Below are 8,358 nucleotides of genomic sequence, written 5' to 3'. Positions count from 1 at the left end.
TCAAAATGGTGATTAAAAAACAATCTTTTATGGTGTTTTATATTTTAAAAACGTGATTTAATTAAAGAAAGATTTAGTAAAATAGAAAATATCCATTTCATTATGGCCACTATATCTGAAACTGGAAATTGTAAACCGGTGTTAATAAAAAAAATCACCAATTATATTAAAATATAACTTGAAGTTTTTGGAGGATGGAGGGGGGGGGGTAATTTGATTTAAACAATTTATTTAATTATCAATAATTAATAAAATCAAACTCTATTTTTATAATTGGAAAATGTTTTCTTAAATTTCAAAATATTTTTTTAATAAATATTCAAATCAACTTTTTTTTTAAATATACTATTAAAATGTTTTTTAAAGTTCTGAATTTTTTTAGATGAGAGCAGATTGCTTATATTACTTGCATTGATCGGACTATTTCTTTCATCTTGCACATCTTGTTCTCATCTTGAGTGTTATTACTAGGGTTGTGACAGCAGAATATTTTTTTCATTGTTTTGACTCTTGAGTATATATCCATTAATATCTCATATGTTTTATATAGACTGATGTGGTTCTCAGTTGATTAACTGTGTTCAATTGCATCAGATATATGCTCGAGAGTCAAAAAAATGAAAAGAATATGCTGTTGTCACAGCCTTAGTTATTACAATCAAGATGAGAAAATATCTGATTTATACAAGTAATATAAAATGTTTTTATTTTTCTCATTTTGAAAACATTTTTTAAATTGTTTCATCATTAATGAAATATAATAATATTACAAAGTAACAAACAATTAACAAATAAATCCAAGCCGTGTTTTATAAATGATTAAAATAAAAATTCGACCAAAAGCTTTTATTTTATTTACACCAGTTCAGAATTTTTGATTTCAGATACTTCCGTCATGATGAAGTGGATACTTTCTATTTTATTAAAGATTTAATCAAATACCTTTTTTTACAAATTTAAAAGTATATGATTAACTTTGAAAATGTTTTTTATTTTTTTATGAATATATAACATTTTTTATTCAATTTTTTTACATTGTATCCCTACATTTTTTTTACATTGTATCCCTACATTTTTTTTACATTGTATCCCTACATTTTTTTTACATTGTATCCCTGCATTTTTTTTACATTGTATCCCTACATTTTTTTTACATTGTATCCCTACATTTTTTTTACATTGTATCCCTACATTTTTTTTACATTGTATCCCTACATTTTTTTACATTGTATCCCTGCATTTTTTTTACATTGTATCCCTGCATTTTTTTTTTTACATTGTATCCCTGCATTTTTTTTTTTACATTGTATCCCTGCATTTTTTTTACATTGTATCCCTGCATTTTTTTTACATTGTATCCCTGCATTTTTTTTTTTACATTGTATCCCTACATTTTTTTTTACATTGTATCCCCGCATTTTTTTTTACATTGTATCCCCGCATTTTTTTTTTACATTGTATCCCCGCATTTTTTTTTACATTGTATCCCTGCATTTTTTTTACATTGTATCCCTGCATTTTTTTTACATTGTATCCCTACAATTTTTTTACATTGTATCCCTACATATTTTTTTACATTGTATCCCTGCATTTTTTTTACATTGTATCCCTATATTTCTTTTTTTACATTGTATCCCTACATTTGTTTTTTTACATTGTATCCCTACATTTCTTTTTTTACATTGTATCCCTACATTTCTTTTTTTACATTGTATCCCTACATTTTTTTAAAATCATATTGCTTCTTTATCATTTTAATTAAGATAAAAATCTATGCACTATAGCTTTATTTTTTTTCCCCCATTTTCACCTCAAACAAGGCACAGTGCTACTTTGATGTAACAAGCTACTATCGGGAACATAAGTTGCAAGGATACTATGTAGAGAGATGAGCAGCAAGATGTCTGTTCACATTACACTTGAATTTCTGGTTGTCAGTATAGTTGGGAAAACATGAACCCGGAAGGGAGTTCGAGAGTCTAGCAGTTCTGGGAAAGAAACTATTATAGTAGAAGGCTTTCTTATATCTAAGGATCTCTAATGTGTAGGAGTGGGATTTTGCTGTTTGTCAGATTTGTTGGGGGTATTTACATCAAGTGGGTACAAGGGCTTGTAATTTGACCATTAAAATACTTGTAGAGGGATGCAACATTTTGTCGATGGGACAGAGGTTGAAGCTTAGATAACAGTTCAGGACCTACCAGTGTTGTATAGTTGGGGACATTTTTAAGGATGATGCTAAGTTCATATTGGGCCAATACATATAATGGATATGATGATGAGAGGGAGACATTTATGCATATTACAGTTCTAGGGATGCTTGGGACGTCATATATATATACAGAGGGTGATAGATGCACAGTTCTTATATTTCTTGTAATACATATAGACAGGAGGAGGAGAAGGAGGAGAGATACATATAGAGAGGAGGAGGAGAGATACATATTCTTGGAAGGGTTGCGCAATGTTCATAATAAGATGTTTATCACATTACCTTTTGGTTGTTGATGACACATGACAACAGTTTTACAAAACACAAAGATGATACTTTATTCATTAGACCAGTCGAATGCTGATGACGTCAGAAATTCAAATTTTGGATCTACATAGTTTAATCTTCTACCCTTCGCTTCCAAAGGGTCAGCTGACCACTGACTGCCAACTGACTGACTCTCAACTCTCTAACTGACTAGCAGACTCAACTCTGACCTGAAATTCGAACCCATAGAACTATATGAAGAATCGTCCTTTGTCTATGACGTCAGAAGTTTGTTTCCCAAACGTGACTAATTCCCGTGACTATGCACACGTTTTTCCAAAACATATTTCTGCAAACAAAGAATCCTCTCTTAACCTATTTTTTAACCTATTTTTTAACCTAACCTATTTTTTAACAATGTATTTTTAATTTGTATTGTTCATTCTTTTTAGCTGACATTTTTTTATATTCAGTTTTATAAAAGAATGAACAATCAATTGTTTTTACAATATAAACAATATCAAACTATTTCTAATAGAATTTAACAATAAACCTTTTTAACATCCCAATTTCTAACATTCTATTTGCTTACAAGGTTCGAGTCGCGGCTTTTCCTAATCTCATTTTCACCTATCTAATGTTCTTATTTACATGGAAAGGGGCAGCCCTTTTTCCTGTAACACCAGGTTGGCAACTCTCTTTTGAACCCTGTCCAGGAGCGAGAGACTAGATGCTCCATCCCAAATGTGACAACAATACTCCATACATGGGCGAATGGTGGCCTTGTAGAGGTACAGGATACTTTCAGGCGTAAGTAACTTTCTAGCCTGGTAGAGAGAGCCCACCTTCCTCGTAGCGGCCCTGGCAATGCTCTCAATATATCTGTTCCAACTCATGTTCCCTGTGAATGTTAAGCCGAGGAGTTTGAAAGAAGTACTTTCAGGTAATGTTTCTTTAGCCAAAGCTATTGGTGGTTGAAAAGGTTTCTTGTAATAATTGAAGAAACCAAGCTTAGTCTTGGCAGCATTGATTCCATTTTTGTCCCCATTCCACTACAGGTAGGAAATCTTCATCTAGTGTTTCTGCCATTTCCTTAGATATGTGTTCATTTGTTTTTCTCCTTGTGCCTGTTATAGAGCATGGTGTCATCAGCAAACATACCCATCTCAAAGACAATTTTATCAGAGACGTCATTTATGAATATCGGGAAAAATAAAAGTCCAAGAATAGACCCCCTGAGATACATCCGCATTTATATCATATTGTTTAAATATACAACCATCGAGGCCACCTGGAGTTTTCTCTTATTTAAGGATTTAATTATGTTAAGTATTCGTCCAGTGATACCATATAATCTGATTTTCCTGAGAAGACCATTGTGCTATACCCTGTGAAAACCTTAGATATATCTAGGGCTACCACTCTACCCTCCCCTGCCTTGTCCAGTGAATGGTATATATGTTCAGAGATTAGTTAGGATATCTGCTGTTGAACGGGTTTGCCTAAATCCATATTGTTGGTCAGTCAGAAGTTTAGCAGCTGTAAGGTGGCGGACTAGAGCTTGATTAATTATGGACTCAAATACTTTGGCAAAAAGCGGGAGGAGGCTAATGGGGCAGTTCTTTCACCAGAATTCTTGTAAACTGGTACCACAGAAGCAGTTTTCTAGCAGTTAGGAAAGCAAGATTCGTTAAGGCATTTGTTGTAAAGTTTGTAAAGGACTGGAGCAACCTCAGTGGAGCATTTTTAATAGCACAGCCGGAATGAGATTGGGTCCACATGCTTTTGAGGTTTCTAGGTTTTTTTATATCATGCACCTGAGAAGGGTTAATTTTCAGATCATCCAGTGTGGTGTCTATCCGCAAAGGAAACTTAGGGAGAAAGTGGTTTGCTGGGTCCAATGTGGAGTTTGAGGCAAACTGACTAGCTAGCATGTTAGCCTTCTCAGTTGCCGTGCAAAAAACCTCATGATTGTTGGATAGTGAGGGAATTGTTGATTGCCTATTATTTACTACACTGTTGTAGATTTTCCAGAAATCACAGGTTCCTAATTTCTGTGCTTTTGATACATTTTCTGGTGGTTTCAATATATTCTCTCATAACTGTCGCTATTTCTTTCTTTCTATTCTCATCTTTGTTATTATTCTCACAATATTTCAGCTGATGTAACCTCCAAGGTGCATCTTGTCAAACCCTGAGATCTATATGGAATTGCTAACTGACCACTTTATTTAATCCATGGGGGTAGATTATTCTTATTCCATCAGTCATATACCAATATAAGCCTTAAATTCAATAGAATTGTTAACAGTAATAATCACCTAATAATAAATATCTAAGTAGAAATAATAAAATTTTTTTAAAAATTCACATTTCTTTTAATTTGCAAGTTACAACTAAAACCTCATTTCTAAACATTTCAGTGAACCATACATGCCGTATAATTTGATTAATAAAATTCATTATGTCTATCTGTCTCCATTTTTTTTTTTTTTTTTTTTTTTCAAAGTGCATCTCCTCTGATGCGCAAGATTTTATTTATTTATTTATTTTTTTTGAGGACCTTGTCTAAGAGGGAGAGATGCACCAGCCCAGATGTGCCATGACTATTCCATGCATGAATGAATGGTAGCTTTCTAGGTATACTGGCAGGTAGGGATAGTTTTCTAGCATGGTAGAAGGAGCCTACTTTTGCAGCAGCTTTGGCAATGTCTTCAATGTATTTGTTGCAATTCTGTGAATATTAAAAGCAGAGGAGTTTGAACAATGAGCTCTCAGGTAGAGTCATGGCAATCGGTGGTTTCTCGTAATTTTATTTACATTCCGATTTCACTTACAGACTAGAGATCATTTTCTAAGGTTTTACATAAAATTGTGAAAAACAACACACTGTCAACTTTTCTTCTTTGTTCTGCCATGTTGCGTGGTTGACTAGTAGCAGCAGTTTAATAATAACAGCACAAAAACATTAATAGTTTAACAAGGCTTCTTTGAGATTTTTCTTTTCCATTATACATGCATAATGTCTTCCATGGGGTAATGGGAATAGGTCCCCTAAAAAGCAACTGTTCTCTCTCGCAGTCTTTTTTTTTCTTCAGATTATTCGCTATATGTCTTGGGTAATTTCTTGTTCATCACAACATCTTGAAACCTATTTTTAATTCTAAACATGTCAGGATAGCGTGTCGGACAAGAAGTTGTGGAAAACCACTACTCTGGCCATAATGTGAAAAATACCGTTTTTAACATTATTTTCATCTGTGATCCTTAAGAAAATATATAATGATGACCCCCCCTCCCACCAAATTTCAAGTTCCAAGGTTTTATAGCCTAAATGTAGGTAGCACACACACAAACAGAAAATTGAATGTAGCAGCAAGTCTTGGGAACATACCAGAAACAACGAGAGAGAGAGAGCATCGCCCCTCCCTAGTGTCCCTTATAATGCTATCTAAAAGTCTTTGTGTTTAGAAAAAAATTTTCTAAGTTTATCTGTTATGTCTCAGTTGACTTAATATTTCTATATCGTCTCCTTGCCTTACAATTGAGCACTCTGGGTTTTCTGATATTAGATTTCACCAACCAACTAGTTCAGTTGTACAAAAATAGGTAAATATAGTGAAATTCCTTTTCACTTGGTTATTTTGATAAAATTTGGATGTAAACTAAATTGAATCTTTTCTCTTCATGTACAATAAATTCGTTTGTGTTAATTTTTTTTTTTTTTTCTCTACATTACTTTTGATGTTCTTTTTCAACTTCATGCGCACAATATTTTTTGTCTCTACAGATATTACTTTCACAACAACAAAAAATTAAAACTTTTGTGAATTAGATTTTTGCCCTTTGTTTCTATGTTTTTGCATGGTCCAAATCATTTTTTTTTTTTTTTTTTTGAATGAAAAATCTAGTTTGATTTCTAAGTGCTACAAATCATTACAAAGATTCAATGTGTTAGCTATTGAAATCAACCTTATATGAACAAAGTTGTACTTTATTTTTGTACGTTTTATTTTTTTATATAGAGGTAATAGGATTTCTGCAAATTTTCAACAAACTTTGAACAGTCATAATTTGGTGGTTAATTTTGCTACCAAATTTATTTTGGTAACATTGTTTGTCTTGCAGAAACTTGATTTTAAACGATAAATTTTGGGTTTTGAAGACCTATGTGTGCACATGCACACAATGTCTTCTAATATTATTCCCATCAACTTGAAGATTCTTTTGTGCCTTATATTTCATGTATTTTACAAAAATATTTTAAACTGCTTTTGTATTAATCTTGTTAACAAATAAATGCAATTTTGATTTTTATTTGTTTTTTTTTTAATCTTGTATTGTGACGTAACCCTTAAATTTGATTACGTATTTTAATAAAAATTGAAGTATTCAATTTTAGGTCAATGAGAAATGTATTGGTTTTTAGTTATTTTTATATTTTATCACCAAGGCAAAATGTACATGATTTCTGAGAGAGAATATAGGAGAGAGAGAGGTGTGAGAAAAGCCTTTTAACACGTACTAGCAAGGGGTACCTGGCGTTGCCGGATGTTTGTAAGTGTGCATGGAAACTCCAGGTGTGCGTGTGGGGGGGGGGGGCTTAAAAAAAAAAAAAAAAAAGTATGAGGATCAAACCCGAACCGTTGAGGCAAAGTTGTAAATTAAAGTGTGAAAAAAAAAACGTGCGATGTTAGCATGTCGCGGTGGGGCAATGGTTAACGGAAGCACGTTTGAATTTATTTAATTACTTGGATTTAGCAGGTGCCCGTTTTAATGAGGTCAAGTTTGACTGCAGGATAGTACCTTCATTTACTGCTGAATGCTTTTTTCCCCAAGATGTTATAGGAAAAAGACTAACCCACATGTGGCGAGCGACAAATGTTGAATAATCTTCCCGAAATTAAGCAAATTTAAATAGACAGGCGAGCTTCGTTGTTAACTGTGAGATATTACGATTTATGTGATATAAAAAGTTTTAAAAAGTTGTGAAGTGAGCGACTGCTTCTCTGAAAAAAGCCTTTTGTTGACATACAGAAAAAGCGAACACACATACATACATTTTCGCTTTTATATATATATAGATGACCGGGTCAACACATACTTTTCAAAAAGAAAAGAGAGAGATAAGAAATGTATAGGGGGGAGAGAGAGAAAAATGGAAGAAGAGAGACCTTTTGGTACGACAGTTATTGCCTGGCCACCGTGCCAAGCGGGCATGAAAAAAAAATTCCCACCCTAGCAACAGAGAGAGCGATGTCGTCGAGATAGGAAATTGTCGCCCCCCCCCCCCTCCCCCAATCAACACCGAAAGGAAAGAAATAATGCCTGGGAGAACAAGCTGGCGTCGTCGAAATACAGGATGTTAATTTCACGAACACAGATACGATACTCCAGGAATAACCAAAACATTGGATGGAATTAGGAATATCACGTCATGAACTGTCACCCGAGACGAATAAAACAAAGGTTAATGCTCACTTTGAAAGTTAAAAGAGAAAAGAAACGTAAAAAAAAAAAAAAATGTAAGTTGCCTCTCTCTCACATATTGTATCAACGAATTAATTTTGTTTGGACTGAAGATTTTTTTTTTTTTTTTTTTTTTTGATATATTTCTCGTTGGTATTCTCAGACAGTAGATAAAGACACCTCTCCATACCTTCATAATTTGTTTTATCTTTTTTTTTTTTATTCTATTGGATCCCATCCCCTCCCTACCATAGTTTAGCGTTTTATAATAAAATTTAACTTTGAAAGTTACCACTGTGTGTCATGTTTTTCATTATTTTCATATGCTGTTCGTTGTCTATTGTATATTTCTGGTTTTGAAAGAGTCTCCCCATATTTTTATTTCAGCAAGGTGTACCGAACCCAGGACA

Source organism: Euprymna scolopes, chromosome 19 (assembly GCF_053919585.1).
Source record: "Euprymna scolopes isolate OS-2025 chromosome 19, ASM5391958v1, whole genome shotgun sequence".
NCBI classification, from domain to species: domain Eukaryota; kingdom Metazoa; phylum Mollusca; class Cephalopoda; order Sepiida; family Sepiolidae; genus Euprymna; species Euprymna scolopes.
The sequence above is the reverse complement of the archived record's forward strand: the minus strand, read 5'-3'. Positions refer to the sequence as shown.